The sequence below is a fragment of the Aotus nancymaae genome, unplaced genomic scaffold (assembly GCF_030222135.1).
Source record: "Aotus nancymaae isolate 86718 unplaced genomic scaffold, 86718_ANA_hifiasm-v0.15.2.pri h1tg000014l, whole genome shotgun sequence".
Lineage (NCBI taxonomy): Eukaryota > Metazoa > Chordata > Mammalia > Primates > Aotidae > Aotus > Aotus nancymaae.
Window position 1 is genome coordinate 67,418,373 of NW_026988425.1, and position 23,189 is coordinate 67,441,561.

Here is a 23,189-nt window from a genome sequence, read left to right on the forward strand (position 1 = left end):
GACTCACCTGAGGCCAAAGGGAACATCTGTCTTGATTCTGCCTCCAGATCCTGATTAGATCCACATCTGAAGTCAAACAAGGAAAGCCCAGTGAAACCCACCTTTAGAAAGAAGAGTGGTGGGCAGATACCCAAAGGAGCTATAGTAAGTATTAGAGATTATAAAATGTATAGATAACAAAATTGGGTAAACCTGCATATTTTCCTTATTTTTAATTTTGTTAATGCTCATTTTCACACAGGGATTAGCAATTTAGCCCTTAAAATAAAAACGGCCTGATTCTCACTGAGAATAGTAGGTGGGGGTATAATAACTACCTTGGGAGGCAATTTGGAAATAGCTGTCAGTTTTAAATGTACCCGCCCTGAAGATGCCCTGTGTTCCCTACGGTGTTTTGTATTCAACAAGGAGGTTCCCTATGTGCTTTGTATTCAGGCAAGACAGGAAATATCTCAAACATCCTTGAACAGTGCATTGATTAAATTACATTACATGTAATTTAATTACATCCATGTTATAATATGAGAAAAGGCCTGAGACCAATTTGCATGTACATGCCAATAGGGAATAATCTTTAAGATATACCATGAAATAAAAACAAGCAAAATGTAGAAGCATGTATAGTATGCCTATGTATCTACACATGCAAAAAGCATACACTACCAAACTTTTTCTTTTTTATTTTTTTGAGATAACGTCTTGCTCTGTCACCCAGACCGGAGTGCAATGGTGCAATCATGGCTCAATGCAGCCTTGAACTCCTGGGCTCAAGTGATCCTCCCACCTCAGCCTCCCAAGGAGCTGGAACCACAGGTGTGTGCCAACATGCCCAGCTAATTTTTTCTTTAGTCAGGACGGAGTCTCACTATGCTGCCCAGGCTGGTCTTGAACTCCTGGCCTCAAGTGATTCTCCCACTTCAGCCTCCCAAAGTGCGGGATCACAGGCATGAGCCACCACCCTCACCCTAAACTTTTTCTTAAAGGACCAGATAGTAAATATTTTTGGCTCTGTTGGCCATACTGTCTCAGTCACAACTACTCAACTCTGCCTGTTTTGGTGGGAAAGCAGCCACAGATTATATTTCAATGAGTGGGTGTGGCTGAGTTCCAATAAAACTTTATTTACAAACACAGGCAGCTGGCTGGATTCAGCCCACAGCTGTAGCATTTCCAAAAGGATACTGTATACACACAACACTGGTAACAGGAGTTGCTCTGCAGGGTAGAGTGGGAAAGGACTGAGGATTGGGGCCTGGGTAGGAGGAGGAATTACTTATCACTGAATATCTTTTAGTATGATTTGCATTTAGAAATGATTATACTACTTTTTCAGATGAAAACAGGCTGACTAGGAGGAGGGTATAGAGGTACTTATAGAGAGTAGCAAGAAAGTGGCCCAGGAAGTACTAGCCCAAGGCTCCAGGACAGGAAGGCTGGCAGAGCCCCTACGGCTGAGGCTCAGATACTGAGAACTGGTGGGGTCCAAGAGCCCACGTGCAATTTCCTAACACATCTTAATAAACCTTAAATGGAAGACGTAATCATTGTATCCAATTTCATTCAAGAGAATTATCAAGAAGTTGGAACCCAATTTAATTTTGTAGATTTCATCTGTACAGACCAATTGACAAAACTCTCCTCTGGGAATGACATCCCACCTTCCTCATTCACCTCCACTTAAATCCCTCTGTTTAAAGAACCGCACCTTCACCACGAACTGTACTGCAGAATCCCACGCTCCAGCCACACCTCGTCTCTCCTCTGTGGGCTACCCCAGGCGCCTATCCTCAGCTCACTTCTCTTCTTGTGCATACTTGCCCCCATCTCTGGATTCCACCTTCCACACTGATGCCTTTCCACCTTCCAACACCTTTCCCTCCAGCTCTCACCTCTTGCCTAAGCCTCAGAGGTGAACCTGCAATTGCTGGATGGACATTGCCACTTGATATCCCGCAGGCACTCAGCCTCCACGAGTCCAAGACTAAACTCGAAACTGAACTCGACATCCTCACTTCACCTGCGTTTTCTGTCTCAATGGCGAGACCATCCCTCCACTCATGCATGGCCCATGCTTGAAACCAGAGTTACCCAACTCAACCATTTCCCTCACACCCATGTTAACACACCACCTCATAAATGTGCCTCAAATCCATCCCTTCTTCTCCATCCCCACTGCCAAGTCCAGACAGCATCTTTGTTGCATCAGCACCCAGGTTAAGAGACTCCTAGTCAGGCTCATGGCCCTGGGTCCCTTGTCAGTTCTCAGCTTTCTGCTCCTCCAAAGCACACCGAACAGGGTCGCATCACTCAGGCTCAAGGCCATGAGCCAGAGTTCTTGCCAATTGTTCTAAAACCATGGAAAACTGTTCCCCCCGCCCCCTGCCCAATGCACAAGGCAACTCACTGCAACTCCAGAAGCCTGGGCATGTGTGTGGAATTGAGTGTTGTGGTACAATAGAAGACTAATCAATCACAAACATATGTGTGTGTGTGTGTGTGTGGGGGGGATCATTGTCTTAATTCATGGTCACTAGGCATAAATAGTATGTAGCTTACAGAAATGGCTAGAATTAGAACGGGTCTAACCCAAAGTAAATTTTGGCTATTTCTTTTCTCACTTTATTGGTCCATGGAATCTCTAATTAACGTTAATTAGCACTTTCCCCTGACACCACAGTGGTAAAAAGACCTCACATTTTAAAGAGATTTACCAAGTCTCCCAGAGTTGTCATATCATTTAACTATCATCTTCACACTTATATAAAAAGACAAAGGCCAGCTCCCTGCCTTCTTACTCATTTCTAGGGCCTCTTCTGCACCCAGACATCCCTGCCCTTCCTTAGAAGGCCTGGGGCACACACATCCTGACTCCGGCCTGGGTTGGGAGAGGCTGAGCTGGGCAGGAGGCCATGGTTGCCTGCCCACAGATAGACAGTCACAGGACATCCAGGGAAGGAAGAGGTTGGAGGCACCCAGTGAGAAGTCCTTTGGCATCTGGCTCTGGGGCCCACATCTGAGAGTCAGGAACAAGAGTGAATTTCAAAGGAAGAAGGGTAGGAAAATGGGACAGCCCAGGCAACTTGCTTTCTCATGCACCTTCTTGCGCCCAAGGCATCTTTAAGGGGGAGAGCTTGTCTGTCTTGGGGTCAGCCTTTGACATCCTTTGAAATGAGCAGCCTTCTCCAATGGCCAGAAATCACCCCCCTTTTTTTTTAAGTTCTGGGATACATGAGCAGAACATGCAGGTTTGTTACATAGGTATACGTGTGCCATGGTGGTTTGCTGCACCTATCAACCCGTCATCTAGGTTTTAAGCCCCGCATGCATAAGGTATTTGTCCTAATGCTCTCCCCCTTGCCCCCCACCCCCCAACAGGCCCTGGTGTGTGATGTTCCTCTCCCTGTGTCTATGTGTTCTCATTGTTCAACTCCCACTTATGAGAACATGTGGTGTTTGGTTTTCTGTCCCTGTGTTAGTTTGCTGAGAATGATAGCTTCCAGCTTTATCCATGTCCCTGCAAAGGACATGGACTCATTCTTTTTTTTTTTTTTTTTTTTTTTTTTAAATGTAGTTTAGTTCGTTACCCAGGCTGGAGTGCAATGGCGCGATCTCGGCTCACCGCAACCTCCGCCTCCTGGGTTCAGGCAATTCTCCTGTCTCAGCCTCCGGAGTAGCTGGGATTACAGGCACGCGCCACCATGCCCAGCTCATTTTTTGTATTTTTAGTAGAGATGGGGTTTCACCATGTTGACCAGGATGGTCTCGATCTCTTGACCTTGTGATCCACCCGCCTCGGCCTCCCAAAGTGCTGGGATTACAAGCGTGAGCCACCGCGCCCAGCCGAACTCATTCTTTTTTATGGCTGCACAGAAATCCCTTCAACTGAAAAGCATTCTTTTCCCCAAAGAGGTTCGTAGGTGCAAAGCCACTTGGTATGGAGTTTCTGTCAACTCCTAAAGGGGGGTGTTGGCTCCTCCCAGCTGCGGTGGGCACTAATAATAGTGAGGGGAATGGTGGCAGGAGGTTAGAGAGGCCCACAGGTCCCCAACCTTGGCTCTGCTGGCTTTGGCTTCCTCTGAAAAGAACATCTGTGTGACACCCTTGGGCCCCTCCCATCGGGCTCTGCAGGGGGTACACCCCCAGAGCAGCACAAGCCCAGGGGACACAAGTTACAGGGGGTGGGGGTAGGCTGGCAGAGGCCCCAGGCTTGGAGGAATAAGAACCAGCTCCTGAGTTCTGACCAGGTCTGACCAGAGTCAGCTGGGCTGAGGCTGGCTGTCACGTTGGCTCCTAGGAAACCAGACTAGCAATATCACCTTCTGCAAACACCACACCCAGCACTTTCTCTCTTAAAGGCTTATGGGCAGGAAGTAGGCAGGTGTTTTGCTGCCAGGAAGTTAGTCTTACAATGACATTACAAATAATGCCCCACCCATGGGAGAAGCAGTGTTTCCCCTTCTACCTGTCCAGGTAGACAGGGAGGTCCGACATGCCGTGGAGTTTATTGCCACATAGGCACAGGTTTCTAGTGATGACAGAACTGAAAAAGCTGTAGCAAGGTTTGGTGGCCATAACTCAGGTGAAGTATGGCCTATAATAAATACAGTAAAAACCTACTCCTCACTGAAGTCCCAATAGGGATGTGGAACAAAGCGTTTCCCTCAAACTATGTTCTTCTCCCAGCTCTCCCAGGCATTGTTGGAGCCTGCAAGGAAGCAGCAGGGGCACAGAGGTGGAGCCCAGCGAAGTTGATGCGACCACATTCAGGGACACCGCAGCGAAGTGGACGTGACCGCATTCAGGGACATTCCAGCTAGGTGGGCACAACCGCACTCAGGGCTAAATGGCTACAACAGTTAGCGGCTCTTCAACTAACTCTTCTTACCTTGGCAGTTTAAAAACCAGGACTGTCAAAGTACAGATGCTTCCCCTCCCAGGGTAGAAAGGGGAATGGTAAATCAAGAATGGGAGGAAGGAGACTGAGAAAAGGACTGAATAAGGTTGAGTTTAGGGACCAAGAATGCCTGCGCTTTTTTCAGTACCAGGTTGTGGGGCACTAGGGAGAGAGGAAGGAAAAAGCTGGGCTTCCGGATGCCACCAACCCTGGGCTTGAGTCCCTGGATGAACGTTTAGTAGCTGTAAGACTTTGATCCAACTATTTAAGCTCTCTGAAGGCCAGTTTTCTTGTTAAAAAGGGGGCTGGACTAGGAAATGTGGCCAGACTGCTTTTTAAAGCGGCTCCATGATCCTGTTCCTCTCACCGGGCATGACCTCCCAACCAGCGACTCCAGCTACCCTCGCGCCAATGCTTTCTGGCTGACAGAGGTTTTGAACCTCTCTGGGACGAAGCTCCCAGAGGGATGGGCAGGCTGCCAACTTTGCTGTTTCGCAGCTTCACTGTGGATACCTCCAGATACTGGAAAATCTGAGGTGATTAGGGACTCCATGGCTTCTTTAAAGACCCTGTCCAGACCTGTGGCTTACTGTCCTGTTTTTCAGTCTACCTCCTATTTCCCCACAAAGTCTCAACAAACTAAGTATTTTAGAATTAGTGCCTGAAGGCCTCCATGTAATATTCTTTATTAATTTTATGTATATTCATCCCTCAGTATATGCAGAGGATTCACTTGAAAATCTATGCACACTCAAGCCCCACAGTCAGCCCTGAGGAACCAGGTATGGGAAAAGTTGACCCTCCATACACATGGGATTTGAATCCTACAAATACATTTTCAATTTGTATTTACTTGAAAAAAAAAATCTGTGCCTAAGTGGACCCCCTGAAGTTCAAACCTGTGTCGTTCAAGGGCCATACTGTAGTTACGATTAATAGAGAATCACTCAATCAAGAGTTATCACTAGGGGCACTGTTTTAAGTACTCTAGGTTTTGGGTATAATGATTCAATCCCCTCAAGAGATCGACGAGGTAGGTACTACTGTTATCCCTCTTTTATAAGAAAGGAAACTGAGGCAATAAAAAACTGCCCAAGGTTACAGATCTAGAAAGTGCTTTAAATGGAACCTGAACCCAGAAAGTTTTGCTGCAGACTTCCACTTTTAACCCTTCGTGCATACCGTCTCTTGGACTGTAAAGAATTCTCCATATTTCCAGCAAGAGTTTTAGCCCTTGACTAAATTTTCCCATTACTGTCTTCTCCAAATGTCCTAAAACGGGAACAGAAGTCGACCCAAATTTGGTTTAACACTGTTTAAGAGATTATTTCCATGGAGATGAGCCTGGAGGAAGGCTGGGTGAGGAATCACATTCCATTTCTGTAGTCACAGGCTGGGACTGATCAATGAACTAATGAAGAGGTCAGTCTTCCAGCCCATAGAAGCAATTCAAGGAAGAGAAAGCAAGCTCGTCCTGAGGGATTCTGCCATCAGTTACTCCTGTCTCATATCCTGTCACTGAAGACTTTATCAATTCATCTGTTCTTGTAGTTATCTGTGACACAATTTAGGCACAGGGAATTACTAACTGTTTTAGAAAACTTTCTGGGTGAAATTTCAAGAATATTCCCACTTCAGGCCCACCTTAAAAGTTCTTACACTTTGTATTATTACATATCAGTTTGAAAAATAGGATATGAAGAGCTTATTGATTTAGAAATATCAGGATTTTGCTTGTCTAAAGTCTTACTAAGAAGAATCATCACCTAAGAAGATCAATATAAAGACGAACTCACTAAAAATCATCCTGATCTAGTTGAATAAGCTAACATCCTGCTACTGCAGCTCCTTGATTTCAATGAAGTCACTGATTCTCCCTTGGTGACTCGCTCATTGCCAAGCCCAGAGGATGTTCTGGAGTGAGACCATTAGGTGGGAGGATGACTCAGCCAGATGCGGTTCTTCAACACTCTTACAGCACTACAGGAGTCATGCAGAGGAGCAGAAAGACAAGTTTCTTGCCTGATGACCTTAGGTTCTTATTGTGCTAGGAGAAGGACTGCAAAGGCAAATAATGATCAGATTGTGAGAGGTAAACACAGCAACTATGCAAAACACAAGGAGGGACGTGACTAGGTCAGAAATCCCATACAAATTGAGGACAAGCATTGCTCAAATAATAATAAGATATGGTCTCTAAAAGGAAAAGAGAAAGATTTTCCATTCTCTTTTTATAAAAGTAAACACTTTCAGGCTGGGCACAGTGGCTCACGTCTATAATCCCAGCACTTTGGGAGGCCTAGGCAGATCAGCCTGGGTGCAGATATCTTGAGGTCAGGAGTTCGAGACCAGCCTGGTCAACACGGTGAAAATCCATCTCTACAAAAAAATACAGAAAATTAGTTGGGCATGGTGGTGCATGCCTGTAATCCCAGCTACTCAGGAGGCTGAAGCAGGAGAATCGCTTGAACTTGGGAAATGGAGGTTGCAGCGAGCTGAGATCATGCCACTGCACTCCAGCCTGGGCAAAGCGAGACTCAGTTTCAAAAAAACAAAACAAAAAAACAAAAAAACAGAGAAGTCCATAAATGAAGAGAAGTCCATAAATGAAGATAAGACTTACCAGTGACCCATCACCTGGCAATAACATTTTGTAGACAGTATGTCCTTCCAGAGTGGTTTTAAGAAACACATTTTTTTTGGCTTTGCTTTATAACAGTCTCACTATATAGGCACTGTCTTACCTGTTTCTTTCATTTCACAATATACTATGAACAAGTCCTAACCTAAAGTGGGTCTGTAAATTATTACAGAGTAAACAAATCCTAACAGAGGTAAACATACTTTTCTACAGGAAAAGAATCATTCAAATAATATAATTCATGTTTCTAGGTCTTCTCCACCAATGCCTAATTAATAAACCCACAGTTTCTGAAGGAGCCTAGAAGTGCAATCTCAAAACTGAAAATAATTTTAAAGGCCACTGAGCCCGTATTTCTTCTCCTCTAAATGTGCCTAGCCATCATTTAACCCCATCTCATTCCTGGGGTGCGAGAACACATTTCCCCCCTTTACATATGTGTCTTGGTTCATTTCTGCTGCTAATGAAATATCCTAGACTGAATCATTTAGAAACAATAGGCGTTTATTTCTTAGAGTTGTAGAAGCTGGGAAGTCCAAGATCAAGGAACAGATTTGGTGTCTGGTGAGGGCTGCCCTCTGCTTCCGAGATGGTGCCTTGTTGCTGTGTTCTCACATGGCAGAGGGCAGAAGGACAAAAGGGTGGGAGGGGTGAATGAGCTCCCCCAAAACATCGTTTATAAGGGCACTAATCCCATGCATTGGGGCTTTACCCTCATGATTTAATCACTGTCTAAAGGACCCACTTCTTAATACTATCACACTGGTGATTAAATTTCAACATATGAATTTTGGGGAACACATTCAGACCATAGCAATATGCGTCCATCCAACTGCTCCCCGTTGAGGGATTGGACAGAGGAGGGATGCCCAACTGCCCCTATTCAGGCCCCTCATGGTGGCATTTGATCCAGCCTGGCTCCACTCCCTACTCACTCCATGGAGCCTGCTCTGGCTAAAGTCAACACAGTCTTCATGTTGCCAGAGTCAGTGACACATACCTGTCGCTTCCTAATGATCTCTGCTGAGAGATAGCACTATTTGCATGATCTTATTCACTGCTCTTTTTTTTTAAGACAGGGTCTCACTCTGTCACCCAGGCAGAGTGCAATGGTGCAATCTCAGCTCACTGCAACCTCCACCTCCTAGGTTCAAGCGATTCTCCTGCCTCAGCCTCCCTAGTAGCTGGGATTACAGGCACCCACCACCACTCCCAGATTTTTTTGTATTTTTAGTAGATCAGTATTTCGCCATGTTGGCCAGGCTGGTCATGAACTCCTGACCTCAGGTGATCTGCCTGCCTCAGCCTTCCAAAGTTCTGGGATTACAGGAGTAGGCCACCACGCCCAGCCTCTTACTCACTGTTCTTATCTTATACTCTGTTCAATTATCCTATACACCACTCAGGATAGGTACTATCTATGAGCTAGGTACTATTATCATTATCTTCATTTTTCAGATTGAAAAATCAAGTCAGAAGATAAATAACTTATCTTAGTTCATATAGCTAGTATATTGGAGGAGCAAGGATTTTCTACTATGGTCCAATTTCAGAGCCTAAATTACTAACCACAGTTCAAGACTGCCTTTCTGATCTCCTGGCAGTAGTAGAACCCTGTTGGTTCTACATCCAAAATGTATTTCAAGTCCATCCACCTATTTCCACTCCGTGGGGACCACTGTAATCCACACTAGCATCAACTTTTGCCTAGATACAAAGTAACCTTACCTGGCTTCCCCTGCTTTCCTCTAATCCATTCTCTGTACTGTAGCCAAAATGATTTTTTAAACATACAAATCAGATCACTGCCCCTCCCTAATCCAACTCCCTACATCTAAAACCCTTCACTGAGATTTCTAAAAGTTCCTAGAACATCCCAGTCTCTTCCTTGCCTCAGGACCTTTGCACCTCCTATTCCCATGTCTAGCCTACTTTTCCTGGATCCTGGCATGACCAGCTGCTCCAGGAAAAGAAATAGTTTTTCCTCAGGTCCTCTCTGATAACCCTTCTTAAACCTCTCTCCTATCACCCTCCTCATTTTCTTCTGAGCACTTGCCACAAGGAATAGTTACTTTACGTGTTTATTATCTGTCTTGAGACAGAAGCGTAAGGTCTTTGAAGGCCCTGCTTACTACTCTACCCCCAGTACTAAAGACATCTATACCGGGTACAGGGTAGTTGCTCAATGGGATAAAGTCAGAAGACCTAAGTTCTAGTCTGGGCTCTGCCACCAAAAATTCTTCAAGTGACCCTAGCATGTCACTTAATCTTGGACAAGTCTTTCTTTCCCATGTGTTAAATGGGATAAAGCTTTTTCTTTTGTTTCTTTTTTTTTTTTTAGATGGAGTCTCACTCTGTCACCTAGGCTGGAGTGCAGTGGTGCAATCTTGGTTCACTGCAACCTTTGCTGCCTGGGAAGCGATTCTCCTGCCTCAGCCCCCCAAGTAGCTGGGATTATAGGAGGGCACCACCACGCCTGGCTAATTTTTGTAGTTTTTAGTAGAGACAGGGTTTCACCATCTTGGCTAGGCTAGTCTTGAACTCCCGGCCTTGTGATCCACCCACCTCGGCCTCCCGAAGTGCTGGGATTACAGGCGTGAGCCACCACACCTGGCCAGGATAATGGCTTTTCTATACCACAGTGCAATTGTGAAGGTCTTATGATATAATGCATGTGAAAGCCATGGGGAAAAAGACAACTCTGGTATAAAAATGTCAGGTACGAGGACCTCCACAAGAGGAATGGTTTCTTGGGAAAACTGAGAAAGAGTCAATACGTTATAAGTTGGTTTTATTTTTGTAAAACAGTACATTCATTATTCCCTTCATTCCGACATTCTAATTATTATTGGGTTTTCACTACTTGACAGCATTCTTTTTTGTTAATATCTGGAGTATAAACTGTTCTGAAACTAAAGTTTCAGAATTATGTAGACATACACCTGTCTTGAATTTTGAGAGACAGGAAGAAATGAGATGTAGTTTATCTTTAGAGTTGCTTTTTTTCCCCAGTATACTCAGTATTTTGCAAAAGATTAATAACCAAAAAATTTATTTAAAAGACAGCCAAGAGCATATGCAACCAGTTTCATGCAGAGTTATGATCGGCTAAACACTATCTGTAAGTCTATGTGTTGCAAAAGCTATAAATGTTTCCTATAAGTTCTTTATATATTATGGGCAATTCTCCTCCAGGTATTGCAAAACTACAATGACTTGTTCTTGCATTCCTGTTTGGCAACGTCATCCCTAAGGACCATGTGACACATAAAGCAGTACTGAGGATTCTGCAGCAACGTGAATACATAAACACACCCTCGCACTCGTCCTTTGCCAGTGTTCTGTCACTGAGCTCATACATCAATGAGACTGCCTCAGCTCAGTGAAGTGGGATGCCCTCCTCTAAAGGAGCTCTGTTTGAGGTCCCTGTAGAACATATGACAATTGACAGCTTTCTCTCTAGGCCTGCAATTATGAACGTCATCATGTTCCTTAAATAAAAGACTACTTAACCTGTAAGATTTGGAGAACAGAGACATAAAGGAAAACATTGAGCATGAAAATAATTCTATCAACCACCTTTATAGATTTTAATTCTTCTAGCTAGAAACTTCACTGGAGCCTCTCACATTTGGGCAGAAATAAGGGACCTACAAGATTACACGGGAAATGAGCAACTCACATCAGGACGTATATACCCAGGCACTGACTTCTCAAGGTCATCGGAAATCTGGGCTGTGGCAATGTAACGACAACAACAACAACAACGACAACAACAAGGTGGAGAATTCAGCCATGGTCACACCAAATGGGAAACAGTAGACTTGATGCTGGGCTTTATTTCAGCTGGTTCACAGGGCAAATATCAAAAGCTGATTGTGTGTGTAGCTAGCTGGGCAAAGCTACATGGCTAAAAAGTCTTTAGCAGGAAGTGTAAAGGGCCACACATGATGAAACTGAACGAAAAGTTTTTGTTTTGTAATAGATTTTGACCCTCACCAGGCAGTAAAACATTAACAGGTTTTCTCTAAAAAAATTCTTTAAAATATCAGAAGAGGGTGAATTTCAACAATACGTATGCCCTCAAATTTCAGTTTGATGAAAACAGCTCACCTGAAATGTTTGCTTCTTTTTAGATATAAAAGATTATGAAAAAGGGGTGAACGAATGCATTAGATCTTTACCTCTCAAGCCTTATCAAACAAAGAGGTATCATTCCTTCTTGGGATCCCCGTCTTCTCCACCCTTCTGACTTAGCTTGACACAACATCCAAAGCCAAACTACATTTTATGTTTCATGTTCTAAGTTAAAAAATATGGGTTGAGAATATTTTGGCTTCTTTTTCTATAAAGCAGAAAAATTGAACTGAAAAACATGTCTATTTTTGAAACTGTTATGTTTATTGCACTAGAAATAAAATAACTTTCTCCACCTAATGTCTACATGATATGCTTTTTTTCTCCCCCTCAGAAATTTCTGGAATCATTTATTTTGGTATTATATGGCTGACTCCATATTTTTTAACTGGCCAAAATTAATTCCTCAAAGATTCCAAGGCTAGCTGAAGAGGTATGGGTAACTGATCTCTACATGCGCATTTAAAGTAGAATCTCCAACGTCCACAAGTAACCACATCACAGAGGCAGCATAGGGATAAACGGACATGAATCAAGGGTATTGATGCCAGAAATGGCTTGAGGCCACACCACACTCTTCATGAATGGATTAGACACCCTGCTAAAATCATCGCCCTTAAAACCCTGAGTTTTAAATCATCAGAAGAGCCTCCTTGTTTGCTTTCTGGGTTCTTCCAATATGGTGGGGAGCTCAGCTGGGGACTTCAACATGCTTCTGCACTTCCACTGAAAAACTGGGGACTGGCAGATCTTGGCATGACTTCACCATTTAGCTAAGATCTGTGTTTCCTGGCTTAAAATGTACATATTGCTCTCAGATCTTGTGTGCATATTAGACACAAGAAAATGAAGACTCAGGAATTCAAAATTAGGTTAAAAGGATGGATGAAATAAAAATCTGCAGTGTTTGGGAAAATTCTGCCACAAGAGGAATTTCAAAAGCAGAGATTTCAAACTACCAAAATTCAAACCTAGAAATTATTCCAGAAAGCTCTCCAACTGGCATCTCCTACAAGGATATATTCTAGCAATGGTTTTAATTAAGATAACAGGTCTCTCTCAATATGTAGGTTTTATTTCAGGTTAATAAAAAGTAAAAAGATTATTTAGTTTACTAAGTATCTAAGCCAACTTACATGTCAACTGTATACAAAACAAAAGTAAAAACCAGACTCTTCAGAATTTCCAATAGATTCATGATATTGAAACAGTATGGTCTGGTGCCATACTGTTTTTTTTTTTTTTTGAGACGGAGTTTCACTCTTGTTACCCAGGCTGGAGTGCAGTGGCATGATCTCGGCTCACTGCAACCTCCGCCTCCTGGGTTCAGGCAATTCTCCTGCCTCAGTCTCCCGAGTAGCTGGGATTACAGGCACGCACCACCATGCCCAGCTCATTTTTTGTATTTTTAGTAGAGACAGGGTTTCACCATGTTGACCAGGATGGTTTCGATCTCTTGACCTCGTGATCCACCCGCCTCGGCCTCCCAAAGTGCTGGGATTACAGGCGTGAGCCACCGCGCCCGGCCCATACTGTTTTATAAACAGAGATCCGTGGGATAAAATCCAGAAACAGAGCCATAGGTAAGGATTTTATACATGGCTCTGGTAGAGAGCCAGTTGCCTTCCAACATCCATCCTCTCTTCTTTACTAAGAGAACCCTTTATGGTTGGTGGTCTCTTAAAAAGATTATTCTCTAACTTCTACTGTAGAGGAATAAAATATAATGTGAAATTCTGGGAAAGTTTTCCTAAAAGGGACTGATTCAGGTAGGAGGTATGCCATTTTGTTCTTTCTTTTCTCCTTTTTCCACTTTTCTGTCTGGAACTCCAACATGATGGCTAGACTTGTAGCACCCACCTTGAGACCATGAGGAACAGACCAAGAGAATATCAGAGACCTCAGCCCCCGCACCCTCAAACTGAACTACCACCAGCAAACACCCACTTTGAATTCTTGTTATATGAGAAAAGTAAGCCCTTGTATGTTTAAGGAACTTGTACTTTGAAAGATGACCACAGGAAAAGGAAATGCTTAACAAACATATACATACACAGGTCCGAGAGCCAAATTAAATTTAAACCAGATTAAAGTGGCTACTTATACAACAGTACATCCTTATATATAGCCAAGTGCGAAACAATGTATCTTAAATGATGCTGAACTTCTCATCCATCTATATTTAGAGGCAGATGGAGACTTTAGGTAAATATCTTAAGGAAAGCAGAAGCCAAGATTTACCAAATTAACCCTGATGTTGGCAAGAACTGTGCAGTCTGCTTGCCATGCCTCAGTTAAGCACTCTTCAGCTTAAGGCAAACCTCCTCTGCGTATGGCTTCTAGTCATAGGCAGGGGACAGGCCACATAATCCCTGAAGGTCGCCTTGCAGGTGGGCTGTCTCCTTGAGAGCTTGTTATGTAATAGGGGACTTTGGAACCAGCTTTTCAACAAATAGATATCAGTACCATGTAGCTATCAACTCAACAAGTACCACGTTGAATAGTTCTGAGCCATCCCCTGAAAGTACCCCTTTTCCCTCCCTTGCTGCCTGACCCCATTCCTCTTCTTTCTGCCCCACACTGGACCCCCTCCATGTGACCTTCCTGCTTTACTTCTGTGTACATCATACAGGTTTGCAATTTAAAGCCAATGGTTCTGAACTGAAGTCCTGAGTCTGCCGCTAGTAAGAGGTCATTAATCTAGTAGCCTTCCGCCTCCTCATCTGTGAAAGAGAAACAAGGGCACTGACTCATATGGTTAGTATGATGACTAAATGAGCTAATGCACTGGGCACACTCTGGCAGGAAAAACAGCCTGGCACAGGGCTGGATGATGGTAAGGGATCAAAAGCATTTGAACCAGCCCAGCGTCACTGACCAGTGGCCGCTCTGTAAACAAGGACTGGGCTTCAGCTTCAGCATGCTACGTGCACTCCTGCACCCAGACACCATCTCCAAAGGCAACAGCCACGGATTTCTGCTGGGCAAACTGGTGCAGAAACCACATCAAAGCCGTCCATGCTTCTCATGGTCAAGGAAGAATGGGACAAGGGCCCATTTGTTCTATTTTTACAATTTTTCTGCAGGTTTGACATTTTTCAAAATAAAAAACTGATTTTTTCAAAAAAGAGAATCATAGAGATAATGGAGAGAGGGCAGGATGAAAATGCTTTAAGTTTCTGCCTCATGTTAGGATTCAGGCAACACATTTTTAGTAGCACAGTTTTGAATATGTTTTTAAGTCTAGTGTTATTGCTTCTTCTTCCTATAACCTATACTTTCCAAGTATTATCTGGTTCACTTCTTTGTTATAAGAATAACTTTGCTTGTTTCTTATTTATGAATTAGTTGACAAACATATTCATTTTTTCTAATACGGTTGTGAAATACACATTTTATCACTTTCATCAGTTTTAAGTGTACAGTTCAGTGGCATTAAGTACATTCACACTGTTGTGCAACCAACTCCACCATCTGTCCACAGAACATGTTGATCTTCCCCAACTGAAACTCTATACCCATTAAACCCTAACCCCACAATCTCCCCTGCTTCTAGGCCCTGGAAAACAGCATCCTACTTTCCGTCTCTAAAAATTTGATTACACTAGAAATCTGTATAACAGGAATCATACAATGTTTGTCCAATATTTGACTGGACTATTTTACTTAACATGTCTTTGAGGTTCATCCACGTTATAGTGTATCAAAATTTCTTTCCTTTTTAAGACTAAATCACTTTCCATTGTATGCACACATTACATTTTGGTCATCCATTCATCTCTCAATGGATAGTTGTTCTGCTTCCACCCTTTGAGCTACTGCAAATAATGCTGCTATGAACATGGATGTACAAATACCTGTTTGAGTTCCTGCCTTCACTCTTTTGAGTATATCCTTATATAAACCTTATATTCTTAGATATCCAATTTCTGTCCTCCTTCAACTGGTTGCCCATCCACCCCACGAGCATTTACTGTGTGCCTACCATGTGCTAGGGAGGCACGGTGTTAGATTCTGGAGAGACACAACTAGAAACTCTACTGCCTGGAGGAATGCGGAGAACTGAACAGTGAGGTCCCAGGTGACTGATAACACAATCCAAGAAATGCCAGTTATTTTGTCACATTTGAATTTCTTTTCTATAGGGTAATTTTCGAGAAAAGACAAGTCACTATCTAGCTTTTGGAAATTTTTTTTTTTTATTCAGGGATTTTCTTACCATGATGTTGAATTGATGTTCAAGTCAATGTTCAACATTTGTTGAAGTGGTGATCCTCCTTTCTGAGGATCTCTTCTCCAGCTCTGCATCTCCTCTTTCAGCTTCACAATCATTCTATTAATGTTTTTTCCACATTGTGGCTTTGCAACCGAATTTGTGTCTACCTTGTGTATCATTCCATTTCTTTCCCCGACACATCTGCCATGTCTCTCTGAACTTACCAGCCTCAGAGGAGGGCAAGAGGGTTACTGGAAAGGCTGAAGGAAGAAGGAACCTGGTAGAAGGTGATGGCTGGGCAGAGTGAGCTCCTCCTTGTTCCACGAGGTGGAATGTGGGGGTGTAGAAAAAGGACACAGCATAAATACTGCAAATATGCTGCAGTGACAGAGAGCAGGAGAAGGAGCCTTGGCAAGCACAGGAAAACTCTGCTAGGTGTTGTTCCTTCTGGTCCTGGGCAGAACTGTCCACCCTCTGCTGCAGTCCAAATGAGCGGCTCTCTTGTGAACTGTCCAGATCTTGCAGATGACCATGAGAAACGCCAGGGCTTGCAGAACCTCTGGAAATGGCCTAACCTACCCAAGAGCAGACAGGCTGACTGGACAAGCCTGGGCACAGCCAAGAAGCAATTCTCCAAAGACTCATGCTCGCCAGTTCTCCCTTAACTAGATTAGAAAAAGCCCAGAAAACCAACAAGAGAAGATGGGGTTGCACAGGGGAGGGAAATACAAAGCAACAAAAGAGCTGGAAGCACAGAAGACTCTTGGGGAAGGAGTTGAGAATATGTCACTCCAAAATACGCCACTCTGATATTGACTTCCGAGTTAAGGCCACTTGAAAAATAGCAGGTACAAGACCATTCTGCCCTTTTTGCTGTTTCTTAAAATCAGGAGATGAAATCCTTATGTGAAATGAGAAAGTTAACACAGTCTAATTAACAATCTTATCAAAGAAAGTTATGCCCAAGGAAAATTTGTACAAATTTTGTTACACTAACCCTTATCATCCCAGCCACTTCTCCCAGTTAACTACCCTGGCCCAGGCTTCTTTTTGGCCTTGCTACATTTTCATAATTGACTACTCTTTGTCCAGTCCACTATATAAGTGTTCAATTCTCACTGCATCTGTGGGGCTTCATTTCCTTATGAGGGCTCCCCTGTCACATAAAACTTACATTAAATAAATGTGTGTGTGTGCTTTTCTCCTGTTGATATTTCTTATGTCAATTTAATTTGCAGGCCCAGCTAAAAAACTGTTAAGAAAGTAGAGATAAAATTTTGCCTTCCCTACAATATTTACTTGAGACTACAGAGAACTTTATTATCACCAGGTGCTTTTTCAATTTTATGTATTAATTATTGATTTGCTTACCATGACAAGGGAGCACATGGCATCAAAAGAGGTTTGGAAACATCCTGGAGCATCTTGGAAAAGGAGAGCAGGTTGGATTTTACTGAGATGTTGAGGTTTGGTTTAAGGCTGGAATTTCACTGTAGGTGGGGTTGCAGTGAGGCTTGACTAGGATTGGATAAGGATCATGATATAACAGTTTAGAATTCCAGGTACTTTTTCATGCTCTAGAAACCATGGCTAAAAGCATTCCTGCCACAACGTTTTTCTGCCTTTTAAAACAATTTTTTTTTTTTTTGAGATGGAGTTTTGCTCTTGTTGCCCAGGCTGAAGTGCAGTTGCATGATCTCAGCTCACTGAAACCTCCACCTCCTGGGTTGAAGCGATTCTTCTGCATCAGTCTCCTGAGTAGCTAGGATTACAGGCATGCGCCACCATTCCCAGCTAATTTTGTATTTTTAATAGAGATGGGGTTCCTCCATTTTGGTCAGGCTGGTCTCGAACTCCTGACCTCAGGTGATCCACCTGCCTTGGCCTCCCAAAGTGCTGGGATTATAGATGTGAGCTACCATGCCTGGCAACAATGTTTTGTAATTATATTACCTAACTGTACTCCTTTAAGAATCATGTATGGGCAATTTTTTTTTTTAATTAAATAAGCTGAATCTCTTGGTTAAATCTAGACTTTAGCACAAAACTCTTAGGTTTTAGAGCTTGGGGGAGAAGGTAAAGCAGAGAGAAATTACAAGGCACAATTTTTGCTTCCCATTGTTTGGAAACTTCTGAATCCCTCTTAATCTTACTGTCAATAAACTGAAACTTACCATTGTGTCACCTCCAAAGAAAACCCCAGGCTGATGGTAGAAACAGCATAGGGAAAGGAACATCGCCATCAGTTACTGAGGAGGTGCTATAGATGGGTGTGCTAGGACAGAGACTGAGGATGCAGTTCTAGAACACAGGCCCTATAAAGAGAAACCATGTATGGGAGGCCTTCAAAACAACAGTAATTTACATGCAAACAATGACTGGACTGGTGACAACTATTCCTGATATTAGTCCAGAAGGATTGCAAAAGATGCCAAGGTTTTGAGCCTGTTTAACTGTGAAGAAGGCCTCTAACAAAGATGCTCACGTTTTTCCTAACTCCTTAACCAGGATGTCAGCACCCAAACTGGCAAAGGACACAAAGGTGAGGCTCAGCTTATATGGAAGATAATAGAAATAGGACCCAAGAAGATGACTTAGATCTCGTAAGATGAATTTTAACAGAGAGAAGTACAAAACTAACACGTGCCAAAAATTAACATTTGTTAACGGAGAAACATGGTTTGACAGGAGCATCTGTAGAGGACAGTTCAGCGTTTTGGCTGACTGCATGTTTGGCATGAGTCACAGTTTGGTACGAGATTGCCAAAAAAAAACCAAAATGCAGCAAAACAAAAACGAAACCATCGTGGTCCTGGACAGCTTGAGAACCACAAAGCTGCAGAATGCAAAAGCCGAATGCAGAACATGAATCCCTGTTTCTATGAATAGTACCACCCAAACAGGAAAGTGTTTCCACAGTTTAGACCTTGGGACTGAGGAAGGGACCACCCCAGTCTGCTGTGTCCTGAGCAGACACCCTGAGAAATGAGTTTGTGTCTGGTTGCACCCCTCTGCTGGGATAGTAACTGATGGAAGTTAAGCAGCCTAGAGAGAAGCCAGTGACACAAGAGGGATATGGAAAGGTTAAGGCTAAAGAAGTAATGACTCAAAAGAGGAGTGAAAGCTGGCTCTAAATATTTAAAGAACTTATTAACAAATTGCTGAGTCCCACAAGTTCCCAAGTGATGCTGATGTACCTGGTCCTGAGGCCACACTTTGAGAACCGCTGCTCTAAGTAACAAAATTGTAATTGGTTTTCTTTCTTTCTTTTTTTTTTTTAGATGGAGTCTCACTCTGTTGCCCAGGCTGGAGTTCAGTGGCGCGATCTTGGCTCACTGCAACCTCCGCCTCCTGGAGTCAGACAATTCTCCTGCCTCAGCCTCCTGAGTAGCTGGCATTACAGGCGCACACCACCACACCCAGCTAATTTTTGCATTTTTAGTAGAGTCGGGGTTTCACCGTGTTGGTCAGGCTGGTCTTAAACTCCTGACCTCGTAATCCACCCCATCTCAGCCTCCCAAAATGCTGGGATTGCAGGCATGAACAACCATGTCTGGCCAGTTTGTTTTTTTTTTTTCAACTGTACTAAGTAAGATTCCACTAAGACCTGATGGCCTGTTTCTCAGTAAATCCACATTGGGAGGAATTTACTGGTTTTGAAGCCTCACACATTTGTAATTAAGATTGTTCTTTCTAAAATTTCATATCGCTTAGCAGAAATTCAATCTTTCCTTTCTGACCCTTAGTGTTTCTTATTAGTTCAGCTTCATAAAGCAGACTTCTGTTTGCACTTCATTTTCTGGCATCTTATACAGCAGACATTTTTCCTCTGGTTTTCTACCACTTTGGCTGTATTTTTTCTGTTATGTTCAGCAGATCAAGTTTCATAACATATTTAAGTCGTGAGCTACCTTTATCAAATAATATCTGGCACCCCACATCTAAAATAATACACATTGATCTAATCCTGTCCCCAAATGCCCACACTGAGCCCATCATCCCCAGAGATCTATTAGGATGAAAACAGCTGCATTCAATTCCTGATTAATTTTCTTTTCTCTTATATACTTGAAACTTCAGCCTTTAGATCCCACTAGGAAAATTACCAGCATATGGGAATGCATATAAATGACATGCAAAGCAATGCAAATTAATACAAAACATACATCTCTAAATTGCTTGAGAAAAGTCTCTAGGTCTCAACGTTGATGCTATTTGCTTTGCTTCACTACACTCTGGCAAGCAGTGACTGGATCCTTTTATTACAGTTAATTTTATACAGCATCGAGCACCTGACACTTGTTGACACATTAAGTGGAAGGTGCTTTTCCTGTGAGTCAGGCAAATGATATCCTGGCCTTAACTTTACCACTCTTTGGCTGTACAACCTTTGACAGGTTCTCAACATTCTCCAGGTTCCAGATGCTACAACCAGAAATGATAGAAATGGCATCATGATAATAAAACCACCAGCACTAAGATTTATTGAGCACTTACAATGTGCCCAGCGTAAGGCACACACTGTGCATGCATAATGCACACAGGCAGTCCTTACAACAGCCCACAAGGAGGTGCTATAGAGCATGTACCCCTAAGGTGCGGTGCCATTTCAGAGACCAGGAAACCGACAGAAAGGTCAGGAAGCTTGTATCGGGTCCTAAGCTAGAGAGTGACAGAGCCAGAACCAGAGCCTCAGCAGTCTCACTGCAGAGTCCTTGCTCTTAGCCATGCTGCTGCTCTGTTGCATGATTATCATATATTTTTCTCCTAAGCATTACATTTGTATGATCTGTGAAGTGAATCACTCAGTCATAATGTGCTTTAAAACACTGTTTCTGTAAGATGTTGACAGTTTACATTATATGAAATTGATATCAAAATAACATCACAATCCAAGGGGGTAGGATCAGACATCCTGTGTGCTCAACTTCTTCCAACTCACTCCATCGCATTCACACATGACTAAGGCTCTCGTATCTTAAATTACCTAGCCCTCTGTCCCACCTCTCACTCTGGGAGCAGCTTCCAGTCCTCAGCCACCACCGCCTCGCCCCCAACCCCATCCACCCAGGATTCAGACTCCTAGTACAGATGGCCATCTTTGGAGAGTCAGCCAGCGAACGTGCTATGCGGCCACTCAGGAACCTCGAAAGCTGCCCAGACTCAATAAAACCAAACTTGTCTTTCCTCCTCCAATGTTCCGTTTCTCTAAATAGCAGCACCCAAGCTTAGCGGGAGTCACGCTGCACTCTCACACCCTACACAAAACTCATCTGCACTCTCACACCCCACACACGACTCAGCCCCAAGTCACTCCAGAGCCGGCCCTGAATCCACCCACTATGTCATCCCTACTGCCACTACCTCAGCCTCAACCGCCAGGCCTCCTGCACCCTCTGACCCAGCCCTGTCTACTTAGGGGCTCCTCAAGTCCATTCTCCACGTGGCAGCTGGAGTTTTGTGTTTTTAATCCACATTTCATCTGCGTACTAGCAGGTGTGAAACTGTCCACTCTCTACAATGCCCCTTAGCACCACCTGGCCCTGGTACCTGCTGGCCTCCCCCGGTGCTATTCTCCATCTTCCTCTCACGTCATAGTGAACCTGTCTTTCTTCCAACTTTCAGGCTCTCCTCTCCTCTGGTCTCAGCACACACCATTCCCTGGAGTTGGAATACTTCCCATTCTCCCCATTCCCCTCCCTCATGGCTGCTTAGTTTACACAGCTCCTACTCATCCTGGAGCTCATCTTCAATCTCCTCAGCAAGGCCTCCTGCCTCAGCACAGATGCAGTGAGCTGCAGCACATCTGCGCCTCACAGCAGCCAGTGCGCCTGGTTTACAGCCAGTGCTCCACACAGGTGGACTGATGAATTCACTTTTCAGCCTTGCTTTGCTCATTTTTACTGTCTCACTGCATTCTTCCTGCCTTGTAGCCTAAGAAGGAAAGACTCTGAAGCTGACTCCGTTTTATCTCTCCTATGTGGTGCTGTGGTAAGCCCCAGGTCACCAGGTCGCGCTCCCAGCACCCGTGGCTCAAGGGTGACACAGAAACAGCACGGTCAGGTACAGAACCCCCTACCTGCCCTCTCTCCCTCTCCCTTCCTAGAAAACCACAGATCAGGCCGGGCGCGGTGGCTCAAGCCTGTAATCCCAGCACTTTGGGAGGCCGAGGCGGGTGGATCACGAGGTCAAGAGATCGAGACCATCCTGGTCAACATGGTGAAACCCCGCCTCTACTAATACAAAAAATTAGCTGGGCATGGTGGCGCGTGCCTGTAATCCCAGCTACTCAGGAGGCTGAGGCAGGAGAATTGCCTGAACCCAGGAGGCGGAGGTTGCGGTGAGCCGAGATCGCGCCATTGCACTCCAGCCTGGGTATCAAGAGCGAAACTCCGTCTCAAAAAAAAAAAAAAAAGAAAACCACAGATCATTCAAAGTCAGTTTGGGAAACACCTGTATTTATGGCCTACTTATCTTGAAGGCACTTGGTTAGGTGCCATAAAGTGCCAACTCTGACCGATTGCCCGATTATGCCATTCACCCCTACCTACCTCTGTGCAGGAGATACGACATTTAGCAAATAAGTGTAAACTTTTTCCCCCAAAGAAAAGAGTATAAACCTTCTTATCCCACCACCCCATAGCAGTTAATTCCTTTCAGTCCCCACAGAGACAATTCAGTGGACACACAATTCTTTGGCTACTGTTTCTCTCCTGATGCCAGTAAGAGACACATCAACATCTTAATTGGTCATTTCTCACACAAATTTGGATCCTTAGAAATTGCAACATAGGAAATGTCTCTATAATGATTCTCTTTTAAAGATTTTACTTCCTGAAGACACTATCAATAAAAGCTGTCAAAATGAACTGTTAGTTTCTAGAATGTCTTAAGCTGACTGATGCTTTAATAGGGACATGTTTTATGCATGCAAGATCAAAAAAGGCGACTTCGGTCTACTCACGAGACAATTAAATGCATTATATTATCCCCAAATATGTTAATTTCCTGGTTTGTTGTTCTACCATTTTTAAAGACCAAAAAAAAAAAAGGTAAAAAGTGCTCCAGGGCCAATATCGCGTCTCCGCCTGCCCAGCAAGGGGACAATTTTCCCAGGCTACATGACTTGGAAACCTCCCGGTCCGGGAAAGCTGAGTCCTTAAATTTACAAAACACCCACTCGCCCCGTTTGCCTAGCACCGTTTCCTACGTGAAGACTGCAAATGGACTCGAGCGTCCCGTTTCTCGGCTCGGATCCCAGAGGCGACACCACCTCGCAGGGGGACGATCCCGGCCCGCTC

General features: G+C 43.8%; 1 protein-coding gene across 8 annotated transcripts in view; it reads right to left on the minus strand.

Annotated features, from left to right (window-relative positions):
• The window catches only part of GCNT4 (glucosaminyl (N-acetyl) transferase 4), a 30,757-nt gene that overhangs the window by 5,204 nt on the left and 2,364 nt on the right, over positions 1 to 23,189 (minus strand). Inside the window, exons 1-2 of one of the 8 annotated variants that reach the window (XM_012462156.3) lie at positions 15,892 to 22,002; positions 8 to 66 (exon numbers count right to left, since the gene is read on the minus strand). The exons of 2 other annotated variants lie outside the window; for them this stretch is intronic. The gene's annotated coding sequence lies outside the window, so the exon portion shown is untranslated. Of the gene's footprint in view, positions 1 to 7; positions 12,925 to 15,891; positions 22,003 to 23,189 lie in introns of those variants that run through there. 5 more of the 8 variants (XM_012462154.3, XM_064376055.1, XM_021673217.2 and 2 more) reach the window with 5 other exon arrangements.